The 16,985-nt window shown below is 41.6% G+C and overlaps 1 long non-coding RNA gene across 1 annotated transcript in view; it reads right to left on the bottom strand.

Annotated features, from left to right (window-relative positions):
• Positions 1-1,381: 1,381 nt before the first annotated feature.
• Positions 1,382-16,985, bottom strand: part of LOC139158947 (uncharacterized) — an 85,628-nt gene continuing 70,024 nt past the window's right edge. The window contains exon 3 of the long non-coding RNA XR_011557774.1: positions 1,382-1,945. This is a non-coding gene — a long non-coding RNA (uncharacterized lncRNA). The remainder of the gene's footprint in view (positions 1,946-16,985) is intronic.

Here is a 16,985-nt window from a genome sequence, read left to right as displayed (position 1 = left end):
TCTTCCAGTGGAAGATGTTACATCTAACAAAATTGCGTTTGTAAATATGGAGTGGAGTACATATGTAATATTATTTGTTAATAGATCGTGTATGTGTACGTATATGTGTGTATATATGTATATATGTATTTATGTGCTTTAAAATCTCTCACTGAAATTGTAGATAAATAAATAAATAAATAAATACTTTATTGTCATTGTATGTGCATACATAGTGATAGTTAAGATAGTTATGCAATAGTTGAGATTTGTTATTACTATCTTGTATGCTTCAATTTTCCTGATTAAACTGTAGATAAACCCAAAATACATGTTTGTAATCAATTATTTTGTGAAGTTTGTCAAGCTTACTTTCAAGATATAAATTATCTCTTTAAACCAGTAAGCTAATATTTAGGTTTCATTTGATCTCCAATTAATGACACAGATATAGACTGTAGCAGCTGTAACATATGAGACCAATTAACTTAGTCATTCAGATGAACTGTGTGTATTTAAACTAAAGGTCACTTTAGCTAATGTAACTGATTATATTATACTGCATATACATATATTAATACAAGTATACATATTATCTCTTGGTTAGTATATACTAACCAATGATACTTTATTTTAAAGCTGAGCTATGCAAAAGGAACACTTAATACTTTTTGTGTCCTAGTTGTCCTTGGTTTAACCAAGAAAACATAGAATACTATAGTTGTAGAGAGTCAGAAGGAGCCTTGAAGCAAATATTTAAAAACTCTTATGTAAACAAAGGATTGAAGTATATCTCATGGGGTTCTATCTCAGGTGTTCAAGATTTTTTTGCCTCTTCTTAAGAACCATTTTCTACTTAAGAACACGAGCCAGGAAAAATTTCCCAGGAAATTTGAGAGCGGCACAAAGTTTCCAATTCCGGCCATCTCGGGCTTTTCTGGACTGCCAGAGGAGCCTTTCAGTGGCACTTAAGGAAGCTTTGGCAGTCCAGAGCGAACAAAGCATTTTCCTTTCTCTGGGCACTTAGAGAGAGAATAAACCTCTGCCAGCGCCCAGAGAAAAGAAACGCTCCCTTCACTCTGGGCAGTGATTGTCCTCCTCCTCTTCTTCCTCCTCCTCTTCTTCCTCCTCCTCTTCTTCCTCCTCCTCCTCCCACCCAAATTCCTAGCTTTTATTTCTTTTCTAATGGGTTTGCACACATTACTTGCTTTTACATTGATTCCTTTGGGAAAAATTGCTTCTACTTAGAAACTTTTCTACTTAAGAACCTGGTCACGGAACGAATTAAGTTCTTAAGTAGAGGTACCACTGTACTCAGAAAATACAAGTAAGATGTCAACAATGTCTGATCTCCACCTAACCAATTCTCATAGATTTCTTTATTGATCCAATTAGCACTTGTTTTGATTAATTTGGAGCCACCTTAATATACAAAGAATACATTTAATCCACTGTGGAATCATGTAGATTAGCTATAGTTCAGATGCTAATTTATGTATCACATTTATATTCTGCTACAATCATACAGACATTCAGCAATTCACAACATAAAAGAACAGTAATCAAAACACAAATCCCAAGAGTCAAAAAACATTTTCCTTGAATCCAAGCTTATTGTCGCTTTGCCACACCAGTATTCAATTAATTATTCACGTGAAAAGGATTATAATTCAGTTATATATCATAGAAATATTTACCTCGCTTTTTTTTGCTTTTTTATAATACTTCCTAGATGCAGCCAGTTTGCTGGTGAGAAGTAGGAAGCTGTATAATCATACTCGTTCTGTAGCTTTTCTGAATAATCCTACATATGCCCACATTTCTATATAAGATCGCCAGTCCAGGAAATCTGTGGGTTGATTGCTGTAAAATAATTCCACTATAAGAGTCTTCCAATGTCTGCCATCCAGAAATACCTCACACATCTCTATTGTGGTCGTCCCAGGTTTTGAGAGCTTCTTGGTTACTGATGGACATAAAAAAATAGCATCCAGAATGATTAATTGAGAAATAAGCAAGACCAGTGTTAATGGCTATCTGCACCACCAAAATAGTATTTGTTTTCATTATGGCAAACAATTTAAAGGCATAAGGAAAACAAAAAGAGGACACAATGGTCATAAATCAGAAAGGAGAATGATATAGAAACATAGAAGACTGACGGCAGAAAAAGACCTCATGGTCCATCTAGTCTGCCCTTATACTATTTCCTGTAGTTTATCTTACAATGGATATATATTTATCCCAGGCATGTTTAAATTCAGTTACTGTGGATTTACCAACCACGTCTGCTGGAAGTTTGTTCCAAGGATCTACTACTCTTTCAGTGAAATAATATTTTCTCATGTTGCTTTTGATCTTTCCCCCAACTAACTTCAGATTGTGTCCCCTTGTTCTTGTGTTCACTTTCCTATTAAAAACACTTCCCTCCTGAACCTTATTTAACCCTTTAACATATTTAAATGTTTCAATCATGTCCCCCCTTTTCCTTCTGTCCTCCAGACTATACAGATTGAGTTCATTAAGTCTTTCCTCATACGTTTTATGCTTAAGACCTTCCACCATTCTTGTAGCCCGTCTTTGGACCCGTTCAATTTTGTCAATATCTTTTTGTAGGTGAGGTCTCCAGAACTGAACACAGTATTCCAATATAGAAGAAAGCTGTTTGATTCATACAATGTATAAATCAAGTTTATTCACGGATAATAAAAAATAATTATTTTTTTTAATTTACATAACATTTAACATAAATACATCACACATATTATGATTTATTGTGATGGGGTTGCAGGACTCATTCAAGTCCTAACTTGGCCGTGTGTTTTCCAATCACTATTTCTCAGTCCCATTGCCAAAAAGGATATTCCCAGAGCACTGTCTTGATGAAATTTAAAGAGTCATTACAAACCTAAACCACTCTGAAATATGTTTCTTAGATTGGTGATGATGACAATAAACATGAATATGAAAATAATAGATAAACAAATAAATGAAATCTTGATTTCACATAAACGTTTATACATGGCACATTTGCAAATCCAGTGCTGACAGATTGATGAAGTGTTGTAACATCTTCAGGAAATCAGTGAGGAATCAGAATATAATTCTATTTATAATCAGGTATGACAGCTATGGTGGTTCTGATGCTCAAAGTTCTGAGGCATCCCAGACTGCTTGGTTTCTATTTTCTGAATAATACATAGAAAAGTCTTGGTTGAAAACACTTGGATTTACTTGTGTAAATTTGCTCTCGTGTACCTGCAGGAAATTCTTTGGTTTTTACAATTATTTTCTAGGATTCTGCGAAAGAAAGTAAGGAGGAAAAACACTGGTGATGGAAAGTTGCTACCAACCTCCTATATATAGTCCATCCTTTTTGTGATGACAGCAACGCCTCTTTAATTAGGATCTCACATTGTTTTGAGGCCGTGGATGGTATCACATTCTGCACAGCTTAAGCTATGTCATAAATCAGTAACTTGCTGATTGCTTAGCCTGGAGGCATTTGTAGCCATTGATTTGTAAAATTTGAAAGTTATGACCATCCTGAGGGAACTATACACACACATATATATATGTATACTGCACCAGTCAAAAAAGGGGTTGTGAAATTATTTACTAATCTCTCGCATCCTGGACATAAACTGTTTCAACTCCCACACTCAAAGAGTTGCTACAAAGCACTGCACACCAAGACAACTAGACACAAGAACAGTTTTTTCTCGAATGCCATCATTCTGCTAAACAAATAATTCCCTCAAAACTGTCATACTATTTACCATGTCTGCACTACTATTACTATTAGTTTTTTCTCGTATGATTGGACACACAAGGAATTTATCTTTGTTACATATGGTTTCACTGTACATTTGTCAAGAATCATGAGATACAATACTTAATGATTGTCATAGGGTACGAATAAGTAATCAGGAAACAATCAATATTAATATAAATTGTAAGGACACAAGCAACAAGTTACAGTCATACAGTTATAATTGGGAGGAGATAGGTGACAGGAACGATGAAAAGCCTAATGGTAATAGTAATGCAAATGCAGCCTTAGTGAATAGTTTGACAGTGATGAGATAATTATTTGTTTAACAGAGTGATGGCATTCGAGAAAAAAATGTTCTTGGTGTCTACTTGTCCTGGTGTACAGTGCTCTATAGCATCATTTTGAGTGTAGGGGTTGAAACAATTTATGTCTAGGATGCGAGGGGTCAGTAAATATTTTCACGGCCCTCTTTTTGACTTGTGCAGTATACAGGTCCTCAATGGAAGGCAGGTTGGCAGTAATTGTTTTTTTCTGAAGTTCTGATTATCCTCTGAACTTCAATATAGTTCTTCTATAATTCACTGAATAAACCAAGATCTAAAATTAGGACAGGGGACGGAAGGCACTCTGGTACACTTATACATGCCCCTTACTGACCTCTTAGGAATCTGGAGAGGTCAAAAGTATATAGTCTAAGGGTAAAGTTTTGGGGGCTAGGTGATGATACTACAGAGTCTGGTAGTGAGTTCCGTGCATCAACTACTCGGTTACTAAAGTTGTATTTCCTGCAGTTGAGTATAGAACTTTACGTTTGCATCTGTTGTGTGCTCGTGTGTTGTTGTGGTTGAAGCTGAAGTAGTCGTTGACCGGAAGAATGTTGTAGCAGATGATTTTATGGGCTATGCTTAGGTCGTATTTAAGACAACGTAGTTCTAAGCTTTCTAAACTAGGATTATAAGTCTAGTTGCATAGGGTATTCTGTTATGAGTGGAGGAGTAGAGGGCTTTTTTAGTAAAGTATCTCTGGACATTTTCTAGGGTATTTATGTCCGAAATGGTGGTGCGGGTTCCAGACAGATGAGCTGTATTCAAGGATTGGTCTGGCGAAAATTTTGTATGCTCTGCTTAGTAGTGTGAGATTACCGGAGCAGAAGCTACATAGGATTAGGTTAACAACTCTTGAAGCCTTTTTGGCAATGTTGTTGCAGTGGGCTTTGACATGTAAGTAATTTGATATGAATATTCCAAGGTATTTAAAGGAGTGAGGAACCCTGTGCTTATACATCCTGGAAGCTAATGTCTGCTGATCACTGTCTGCCAGCAATTTGGCAGTATATAAGTATAAATGCTATTGCTATTGCTATCTCTGTTTAATTTAGCATACAAATATAACACTGAAAGGGAAAAAAACACCCTGTATATGGTTTCTGAAATAAGATTCAAAAATCCATCCTATCAGATAGTATAAGTAATAAATAGGATAAGTGATGCTACCAAATCCTTAAGTACAGGCAGCAAAATGTATTGGATCAGCACTGAGGAGCAATAGGTATTATGATAGGCATTAAATCAGGGGTGACCAGCCTTAGCAACTTTAAGACTTGTGGACTTCAACTCCCAGAATTCCCCAGCCAGCGTGCTAATGAACAAGGAAGAGACACAGCAAGCAGTGAAAAGTTACTGATCTGTTTTGAGCACTATGGTTTACCTCCTCCCGCAATTCTTCTAGTCACCTTATCGAAACATTTGGGTGTTCTTGCATTATTTTTTCATTTGACAAATTATGGATCTGATTCTATTCGGTTTCTTTTTAAATGTGTTTATTTCTTAGTATCTATGCCATTCTGACACCATTTATTTATTTACTTACTTGACAGATTTATATCCTGTCTCCTGTCTTGCAACTCAAGGCAGCTCACAAGAAAGGCTGGGCTGAGAAAGAGCATTACTGGCCCCAAATTAACCAATGAATTTCATGGTTGTGGGGAGGATTGAAGTTGTTTTTTTATGGTTCCAGTCCAAACATTTTTGCCCTCTAAAAGCACTGTAAGTTTTAGACCTATTCAGAAAAAAATCGCTATACTGAGGCATTCCGCACAAATAATTTCTTATTGCATACATGCACACATTTATATCATTGCAGAAAATAAAAATGTTAAATTCAAAAATGGACCTACATGTAGAATGCCTACACAAGCCACACTTGGTTTTTTTAAAATAGACATTTAAGTTCACTTGTTCTTCATTGAGGGAATCTTTCAAGAATTAACTACTTTCTAAAATTAATAAGCAATCACTTTTCTTATTCACAAATCAGAGTTTAAATTTTGGGTTTTGGCAAATCATACAGGCAGGACAAAAAAAAATCTTTAAAAAATGATAACTTTGACTTTGAAAAAACCCTAAAAATGGTGGTGGTATATGATGAAAATATATAATATGTTAAACGGGTCCAAAGACGGGCTACAAGAATGGTGGAAGGTCTTAAGCATAAAACGTATCAGGAAAGACTTAATGAACTCAATCTGTATAGTCTGGAGGACAGAAGGAAAAGGGGGGACATGATTGAAACATTTAAATATGTTAAAGGGTTAAATAAGGTTCAGGAGGGAAGTGTTTTTAATAGGAAAGTGAACACAAGAACAAGGGGACACAATCTGAAGTTAGTTGGGGGAAAGATCAAAAGCAATATGAGAAAATATTATTTCACTGAAAGAGTAGTAGATCCTTGGAACAAACTTCCAGCAGACGTGGTTGGTAAATCCATAGTAACTTAATTTAAACATGCCTGGGATAAACATATATCCATTGTAAGATAAAATACAGGAAATAGTATAAGGGCAGACTAGATGGACCATGAGGTCTTTTTTCTGCCGTCAGTCTTCTATGTTTCTATGAAAAGGACCGTTGTACCTACCTGAACGGTCTTCTCGCTGCACTGGAAGGAGAGTCCAACATGGGTAGTTAACCAATCTTATTGGTAGAGACTGAGTTAATTATTTATATATTAATTAGGTACCGCCCCCTTGTATCCCCCATGAGCTCAGTTTTAAAAACGAAGACAATGTAAGAGGATAACCAATTTTTATTGTCAACTATCCAACGAAACAATGTCTTCCCAACTCCGGCGTCCCTGAACTTAAACAGTGCCGGGTGGGTTTGGACTCTCCTTCCAGTGCAGCGAGAAGACCGTTCAGGTAGGTACAACGGTCCTTCTCCACTGCAGCTGGAAGGAGAGTCCAACATGGGATATGCCAAAGATTAAGGCCCATGGGAGGGAGAAGGTCTTGTCAGGGACGTCGTGGAGGCACAAACTCGTTGCAAAACACGCCTTCCAAACGCTGCGTCCGCTGAAGCAAACGAATCCAACTTATAATGTTTAACAAAAGTGGTAGGGGCCGCCCATGTTGCGGCCTTGCAGATATCCTCGATGGATGCTTGCGTGGCCCAGGCAGCAGACGTGGCCGCGCTACGTGTTGAATGACCCGTCAGTCCCAATGGTGGGGTCTGGTTTCTAGCCTTGTAAGCCTCCGTGATACACTCCTTGAGCCAACGACTAATAGATTTGGAGGATAGTCCAAGTCCCATCTTGTGAGGTGAAAATGATATGAACAATTGCTCAGATTTCCTGAACGTCTCCGTACGCCTGATGTATATCTTCAGGGCTCGCCTGACGTCTATTTTGTGCCATCGCAACTCCGATGGGTGGTTCCCACGAGTACAAAAATCAGGAAGTATCAACTCTTGCTTCCTATGAAATGTAGAGTTTACCTTTGGTATAAAGGTGGGATCCAGTCTTAATACAACCCTATCTGGGTAAAAGATACAGAGGTCCTGTCTGACTGATAAGGCCGCTATTTCTGACACTCTGCGTGCGGAGGTAATTGCGACCAGAAAAGCTGTTTTAATGGATAACAGTCGGAGAGATATGGTCCTCAACGGCTCAAAAGGTGGCTTTGTCAATGCTTTGAGTACCAACGAGAGGTCCCATGACGGAAACCTCCGGACTGGCGGGCTATGTTTATTTGTAGCTCCTCGTAGAAAGTCCCTCACCCACGGGTGAAATGTCAAGGAGCGTGCCTCCGGAACTTGTATCATAGTGGCGAGAGCTGCCACCTGCCTCTTTAAAGTGTTAGGGGCTAACCCCCGGTCTATTCCTTGCTGAAGGAACTCCAACACCGGAATAACTGATGTCTCCTTTGGATTCAGACGGTGCTGGTCACAGAACTTACAGAACGCTTGCCAAGTTGCTTGGTATATTCTTGACGTCGACGGGCGACGTGCTGCCTGCATCGTATCAATGACCTTCTCTGGTAGCTTTTGTTGCCTCAGCCTGCTCCTCTCAAGTGCCACACGGTTAGATGTAGCCACTGGGGATCCGGATGTTGAAGGTTCCCCTGGCTGAGGGCGATGATCCGATCCGGAATCCTCCACGGTGCAGACACCGATAGTGCCACGAGGTCGGAGAACCAAGGGCGTCGAGGCCAGTGAGGTGCCACCAATAACACTTCCGCTCTCTCCTCTAATATCTTCTCCACCACCCTGGGAAGGAGACTGGTGGGAGGAAAGGCATAAAGTAGACCCGGTGGCCAAGGGGAAAGAAGGGCATTGGTCCCTTCCGCCTCTGGATCCGGAAAACGTGCGTAGAACCTGGGAAGCTGGGTATTCCGCTGGGTTGCAAACAAGTCCACGGATGGCATGCCGAATCTGTGTGTCAGCTGCTGGAAGATGTCGGGATCCAATCTCCACTCTGAGGGATCTAGAATGGTCCTGCTCAGCCAGTCCGCCTGAGTGTTGCTGATGCCAGCAATATGCTCGGCCGACAAGGATGCCAAGTTGGTCTCGGCCCAATTGAATAGACGGTTGGCCTCTGCCATGAGGCGTTGCGACCTCGTGCCCCCCTGATGATTCAGGTGGGCCCTGGTCGCAACATTGTCTGTCAGGACCCGCACGTGTCTGTCCCGCACTAGTGGGGTGAACGCTTGAAGGGCCAAAAACACTGCCTTCAATTCGAGGAAATTGATGTTGACCGACTCCAAGTCCCTGTCCGACCAGAGGCCTTGGGCCATGTGGTGTCCAATGTGTGCGCCCCATCCAAAAAGGCTGGCGTCCGTCGTGAGGGTTACTGGACTTTGGAGTCGGAAGGTGGAACCCTTGCTTAAGGCTGGCGACGTCCACCATTCCAAGGACTCTCTGATTGTCCTTGGAACCCGGACCTTCCTGTTGCAGTGGCTCCTCCTGGCCCTCTGCGCTGGGAGCAAGAACCACTGTAGGTCCCGGATGTGGTGTCTTGCCCAGGGAACGATGCCGATGGCCGACACCAAGGTCCCCAGGATTTTGGATAATAACGCCAGGGAAACTCTCCTGTCGTGTCGGATGCTGGAGATTAGTTGTCGTATTGTGCGTTGTCTCTCCGGAGAGAGAGATACCGTGTTCGATATGGTATCTATGACTGCTCCAAGATGGAGTAATCTGGTGGTGGGAGACAGGTGGCTTTTCTCCATATTGATTGTGAAACCGTGAGATTCCAGCGATTGCACCGTCCTGTCTAAGTCCCTCCTGGCTCCCGATGGGGACCTGGACAAAACGATTATGTCGTCCAGGTAAGCCATCAGCCGAACTGATTTCTGGCGCAGGTCTGCCGTCAAAATGTCCAACAGTTTTGTGAAGGTTCGCGGGGCCGAGGAGAGGCCGAATGGCATGGCCCTGTACTGAAAATGTTCCCCCTCGGCGCAGAAGCGGAGGAACCGTCGATGACCTGGATGTATGGGCACATGGAGGTACGCTTCCTTGAGATCTATTGATGTTAACAGATCGTGGGAGCGTATGGAAGCTATAATTGTTTGTAAGGAGTGCATTCGAAACCTCCTGTACTTTATGAAAACGTTCAGTTGCTTCAAGTTTAGTATGAGCCGGCAGCCTCCTGAGGCCTTGGGTACTATAAAGATCACTGAATAGAACCCCTTGCCCTCTTCCTGTCGGGGCACCGGCTCTATAGCATGAATGTCCAATAAATGCTTTATCTCCTCTCGGAGTTGTAGTCTCTTTTGTGAGTCCCGTATTACGGGGCAATGAAGGAATCGTGATGGTGGAGACTGGACAAATTCCAGTCGAAGTCCTTGTGAAACAGTGGCTAAGGCCCATTTGTCGGATGATGTGTGATGCCAGGAGAGACTGTAATGCTGAAGTTTCCCTCCTATTGGCATCCCGGCTGAGTCACTTGGAGCGACGAAAGCCTCTCTGGTTACCTCCTCGAAATGGCCGTCTCGATTGTTGGTAACCTCGGGGTCTGTCCTGGAAAGATCCCCGATCGGACCGAAAGGATGGTTGATTGTATTGGCTGTATTGACCCTGACCAAAGGATCTTTGGGTCTGTCCCGCACCTGTATTGGCTTCCCAGCGAGGGTTCTGGCGCCTCGTGTACGGTGTGGACCTGCGGTCTTGTCTCCTATTAGCCCTGGGGAGCACTTTCTTTTTGTCCCTGTCCTCAATGAGGACCTTCTCCAGACTCTCCCCGAAGAGCATGGAACCCTGGAAAGGGCTTGAAGCCAGCCTCCACTTTGATTTTAAGTCTGCTGGCCAATTCCTCAGCCAGAGAAGCCGTCGTGACGACATGGTGGTTGCCATGCTTCGAGCCGAGAACTTTGCCGCATGGAGGGTGGCGTCTGCTGAGAACTCCGCTGCCGCTCGCAGCTTGCTCAGGTCCTGCCGGAGTCGTCCGTCCTCAGGTCCGAGTCTGGCCTGCATTTCCTGCAGCCACATGATGGATGCTCTATTGATGAATGATGCTGCGGCAGCCGCTCTGAACCCCCAGCCAGACACCTGATGCGCCTTCCTCAGCAATATCTCAGCCTTCCTATCTTCGGGTTTCAGGCTGTCGCCGGTTTCGGAAGGCACCAGCGCGCTGGACACCAGAGTCACCACTGGCTGGTCAATCGGCGGGAACTCCAGGAGTTTTTCGACCTCCTCGTCGAAGGTGTAAAACTTCCGTTCGATGTTTGAAGGCCCTTGTGCAGCCGCAGGCTGCTGCCAAGGCCGCTTAACTCCCTCTACAAATATGTGAGAGGCCGGAAAGTGTTCAGTCTCAGGCTGAGCCTCCTTGAGGAGTGCCTCAGAAGTCTTTGTTGTGTCAGTAGGATCAGTTGCCTTAGGCGCTGCTGCGAGGTTCATCACCTGCTTGGCCTTACAGAGCAAGGTCCTGAACAGTGCAGGCTTAAACAGTCCCACCGATGGTGGCGGCTCTGGCATTGTCTCGTCCTCTGACCAGTCATATTCTCTGTCACTCTCCTCAAACTGCGGTTCCTCCATCAGCGACCCCACGCCAGAAGGGGGCGGTACTGTCCATGTATCTCTTTCTGGAGCCTGTTGTGGGGGCTTCGCACTTTGTTGTGCCCCCGTAGCAATGCCCTGTGAGTATACGTTGGCAATGAGCTCCTGAAGATCAGGTGTCATCTGTTGCCAAGGGCCAGAGGGACCCCTTAAGCCTGCTGCCGTAGGGGTAAAAGTAGCTGAAGGTCCCTGTAGGCTTCTGACCGAGTGCCCTGCAGACCCCGGTCTGTTCCAAGAGGTGCCAGGTGATGGCATGGCCTGAGGAATAGGTACAAATTGTCTGTCAGGCGACCAGTCCCCTGTTAGCATGGCCCCAGTGGTCCCCAGGGGAGATTGGGAGACCAGTTGTTCAGGGGTCATTTGCTGCCGCTGTGTAAGGGGCAGTCCCGAAGGAGATGGCTGCAGGGCCGCTTCCAGTTTCTGTTCAAGGGCCTTAATACGTTTTTCTGCTTCCTTCAATGAGGAGCTGGAAGAATGGGAGGCTTTTGTCTTGTCTTTTGCCTTCCCTTTGCCCTTATCCTTAGCGGCTGGAGAACTGCTTTTGTCAGTTCCTGCCTTCTCTTCCATATTACTCACAGTTAATAGTGCAGACCAGTAAACTTTTTGGCTCCACGCCCTTGCAAGTCACGGTAAAAATGGCGCCTCGGCACTTTGGCCTCTTGCGCATGCGCACTGGGGCTCATAACCCACTCTCGCGCCTTCTGCCGCCCGAATTTCCGGCTTTCGCGCCGAAATGGCCAAGATGGCGGCGCCCATGCGTTTCGCGCTCTTCCTGGGCTCGCCGCTCTGCGCCCGCCATCAATGGCGATCCCCGCCAGGCTGGTCGCCCTGGCTCTCGCCTCCGCTGTCCAGAAAAACGCCTGGTGGTCTCAGCGGTCGCGCTGTTGTCTCGGCAGCGACTGCGGCGTTATCGGCGGCTTTTTCGCTCCTCCGGCGGCGGCGGCTTCGGCGGCGGCTCCTTTCCAGCCGCCAAACAGCTGATCGCTCTGTCGGCTCGCCGCGCCGATCCCGGAGAGCGATTCCAAGCCTCCCAGTGGGGGGGGCGGACCCCCCCACCTTCGGCCGGCAGCCCTAGTGTGGCCTCGGAGGCCAGGGACTCCCAGGCTGGGTGCTCCTCTACGGGGTGTTCCCTCGGGGGGAATACAAAACCCCTGAGGAGGATCGTTGGGGGTGCTGCCCGCGGAGGGCAGGTACCCCTTGTTGACTGCTCCACTGCTGCTAGCTGTGTCTGAAAAACAAAGCAGAACATTAAACAGGTTCCCAACATTTTTAAATATTTTTTTTACTATTTTTACGAATTTTTTAAACAATTTATTAGCTTTAATTAGCTCAAGCTCAAACTCAGTAAGTCTCTACTCTTAGACTGAGTTTTTAAAACTGAGCTCATGGGGGATACAAGGGGGCGGTACCTAATTAATATATAAATAATTAACTCAGTCTCTACCAATAAGATTGGTTAACTACCCATGTTGGACTCTCCTTCCAGCTGCAGTGGAGAACTAACATTTCAAAATTGGTGCTTTTCCAGAAAGCTACCCATTTTAGTCTACTTCTCAGAAAAATAAGGAATCTTATAAGCTCTGGCCAACAAAACTTTATGCTTTAAATGCTTATTCTACAAGTTGTCAGAATATTTTTTTAAATGCAGAGGAGGAAACATCTCATTTTGAGAAATTTCAAAAACCACAGCAATTTCAATACAGGAGAAATATGAGTTACATTTATCTCAAATTCTTAAAAGTTTGGAGGATGCTCTTGGGTGCTTATACCTTGTCTACTGCATGAAAACGCGCTGAGAAACTTGCCACCATCTTACTTTCCCAACGGAGAAACGCTCCCCACACACACCGCGCGCGCCCATCCTCCTTCTGACGTCAAAGGGGAGGGGGCGGTGGCAGGCAGAGGGGAATCCCCCGCCCCCACTCCCCCAGCCTCCCCACGATGGGATTCCGTCCTGAATTTTGCGGTGTTCGGTATGCCGAACCCGAACCCGAATTTTTTTGAAACTTCGGGCAAAGTTCGGGGTCGCGTTTGGTGTTCGGTCGCCTCGGTTGGCCAGGAAGTGACATCTCTGTGACGTCAAAGCCCCGCCCCCGGAATCCAATCGTGGGGAGGCTGGGGAGTGGGGGCGGGGCTTTGACGTCACAGAGATGTCACTTCCTGGCCAACCGAGGCGACCAAACACCAAACGCGACCCCGAACTTTGCCCGAAGTTTCAAAAAAGTTCGGGTTCGGGTTCGGCATACCGAACACTGCAAAATTCAGGACGGACCCGAATTGTGCGAGTTTGGTTCACCCATCACTATTTAGGTCTCTATTTGTTCAAATGCTGGTGTCCTATTCTTGATAGTCACATGGTAACATGTTCCTAAGATGCTGCATTTGTCAAAGAATAACTGTTTCCCTTGAGCCAAATTATGACATCAGTGACTCTTGCCAGAAAATTATACCATAGATCAAATGTAGCATTCGGAGCTGATGGTTTGTACTAGCTGTCTGGCAACCCCACCTCATGGTGTAGATCATAGAAGGAGATTAATTTCTTTCCCCTCCGTTGAAATGATTCAAAAATAGCCATGTCATCAAACCCAAATAAAAAATGAGTGACGGAAGAAAAAAATATTTGAAGCTCACCCAAACCACTTTGAGTTTGTAGAAAGAGAAGACCCTAAAGGTAAAGCTAGCACATCTCAAAATTATTTCCAAAAGGCCAGATCAAAGAAGAAGAAACTTTCTATTATTAAAGTAAGCATTTAATTTTTTTAAAAATTATTATTATTTTAAACTGCAATGTTTAGCACAGTAATAGATTTCTTGCTAAACTTTTTATACAATTAATAATACAATTTAGTACATATTGTTTCACACATTTTTGGATTTTATTAACATATTGATTTTCTTAAATGCTTTGATGTTCGAATTACTTGGCTATATTGTTACTAAACAATAAATTAAACTTTGTCATCTCATGCTTAATGTCTCCATAGGATATGTTTAGAAAAATGACAGTTTCAGCATACTAATAAGAATTTGGAACTTTTTTGTTAAGCTTTAATGAAATCATTATAAATAAATAACTCAATGTTGTCATATAATTGCTTCATTCCAAGTCTGCATCTACGGTAATCTAGAAACAAGATCCATTAATTGTAGTATTCATATGTCTGATTAAATCTGTAGTGAATTGCCCATAAATGAGCTAAAATTGATTTGAGATGCAATTTGATAACCACAGACTCCTCAGTTTTCTATCTTGACATATTTTGCGAGATAAAAATAATGTTGAAAGAAATTGTGAGGAAACTAACTCTATTTTTTTTTTGTAAAATACCTACTTCATCTAGAAAAAGAAATTCTGTAGAATCTGGAATATTAGTCCTAATAAAAGTATACCAATATTTTTTCAGTAGTATATATTACTAATTAAATGGGAATTTTGTCAAGGGAGGTTGAGCTGTAAGTTGCAGTTATGAGCATTTGGCATAACTGCAACTGTGTACTGAATTCTGTAAGGTTTACTTTTGTGTAGAATCTTACAAGATTACAATAAACCATCTTGCCTTTAAAAATGCATATTAAATATATAATATGTTAAACATTAACTCCCAGGTTATCAAGGATGTTAGATTTCCATTTTAGAGTGGAAAGGAAGTTAGTGAAGGAAATTTAATCAGAAAATTCAGCTTAGACAAAGTAGTTTTTCCCATTCATCAATGTTTAAGAGCTACCATATTAGGGATTGTTTCATTTACCCACTGTGGGTTTATACTTAAAACAAACTGCTACCCTTAAATGTAAGACATGCAGATATACTTTAAGATATTTTCTGTATTTCCACTTATCTAATTAATTTAGAAGGACTGAATTGGAAAAAAAACCCAGCCATTTGTTTTAGGAATGGCTCACCTGTCTGAAATTAAATCTTTTACATGTTACTGACAATTTTTTTAAAAAAGCCAAAAACCAAAGATATTATGCAGATGTTTTGGTTAAAAAGTGTTATACTTGAGTTCCTTTAAGTATTTTCCATGGGGAATAAAATTTTAATTGGAACTTTAAATGAAATTATGGATTTCTTCTTTTCTGTTAAGTTTCTGGATTCACTTTATTATTTTGGACAATTGTCACAAAAACGGAAGCAATATAAACAAAAGCTATATTAAGAGAAAGAAACATATACCTCCAGATGCCACAAATGATTTTGAAGAAAACAGATGCCATTGGTATCGCTGAATGAGATATTTTTGAAAGTGCAAAAATGCCCCATTTTTTGTGTAGCATTAAGGTTTTAGATAATGTCAATACCTACTTGAATCCGTCTATATTTTTCAATGCTACTCCATCTTATTTTTTTTCCAAACAAAATGTGGGTTTTTGGGAAGGAAAAACAGAAATGTTGAGCAATTCTTCAGCTGCTGGTATAGAACTATATCTGGAAGCATCTTACAGATCAAATGATACCAGATGGTTAGTGTTGGCAGATGTGCAGACACAAGGGGGAGATATTAACATGTGTGAATAAAGCTCTAGTTTTACAGAAGTGCTGATGTCTGCACATGCTTAATTGCCTAGGATGGTTGATTGTCATTGGAGAAAGAAAAACACACACAAAAAGTGGGGAGATTGAAAACAAAATAGATTATTTCAGAGAAAAGCACAGGACCACTCTTGTTAGGAAGTAAGAGTATGTTACACGAATTTTCAACCTGTAGTTACTGCACAATAGTCTCTATTTACTATTGACCTAAGAGGTCAGTAAGGGGCGTGCATAAGTGCAGCAGCGTGCCTTCCGTCCCCTGTCCTAATGTTTCTCTTTTACTAGTATCATGTATATAAGTATTATTATATTTTTGTATACTACCAATACCTATGTGACAAAATAAATAAATAAATAAATAAATAAAACAAATAATAATAATAATTATTATTGTTGTTGTTGTTGTTGTTATTATTATTATTATTATTTTATTATTATTATAAATTAGATTTGTATGCCGCCCCTCTCTGTAGACTCGGGGCGGCTCACAACAGTGATAAAAACAATACATAATGACAAATCTAAAAATTAAAATCTAAAATAGCAATAGTACATTTAAAAAAGTCTAAAAAGCAAGGAACCCCAATATATAAAACATACATACAGTCATATCATGCACAAAAACTACATAGGCAGGGGGAGATGTCTCAGTTCCCCCACACTTGACGACAGAGGTGGGTTTTAAGGAGTTTACGAAAGGCAAGGAGGGTGGGGGCAGTTCTAATCTCTGGAGGGAGCTGATTCCAGAGGGTTGGAGCCACCACAGAGAAATACTTGCAATCCAAATAATTCCTGAAATATTCAGAACAGAAAGGGAATTTAAAAAAAATATTGCATTACTATTCTTATTTTATTTTATTTAATGGCTAATACACAATTCATCCTGGATGGCCTTCTACTGAACGCAATTTTAAATATCCTATAAATTTTAAAGTTTAAAGAAACTATTTTAATGTATTCATTATTCTGTTTATGACTGCAGCAATAACCTTATTCTTCTTCATAGATGTAAAAAAAATTGCTCATAAATATCAAAGAGACACAATCTGAAGTTTTAAAAATGGTGTGTCATATAAAATGTGAATAAGAATTTAAAAAGACCTCTCCACAATATTTTAGGAACTAAGTCACAAGTTGTCATGAACAGGCTACTAATCTTTTTATGCACTTTGATAATTATATGTGAAACACCAGTCAAGTCAACTGATATTAGAATATGTTTAGGATGTTCAGATGTTCAGCAATATTTATTTGTTTGTTTGTTTGTTTGTTTGTTTGTTTGTTGGTTGGTTGGTTGGTTGGATTTGTATGCCGCCTCTCTCCATGGACTCGGGGCAGCTCACAACAAACATAGAATACATAATAA

The sequence above is a fragment of the Erythrolamprus reginae genome, chromosome 2 (assembly GCF_031021105.1).
Source record: "Erythrolamprus reginae isolate rEryReg1 chromosome 2, rEryReg1.hap1, whole genome shotgun sequence".
Taxonomy (NCBI): domain Eukaryota; kingdom Metazoa; phylum Chordata; class Lepidosauria; order Squamata; family Dipsadidae; genus Erythrolamprus; species Erythrolamprus reginae.
This window is presented reverse-complemented; position numbering and strand designations above follow the sequence as displayed.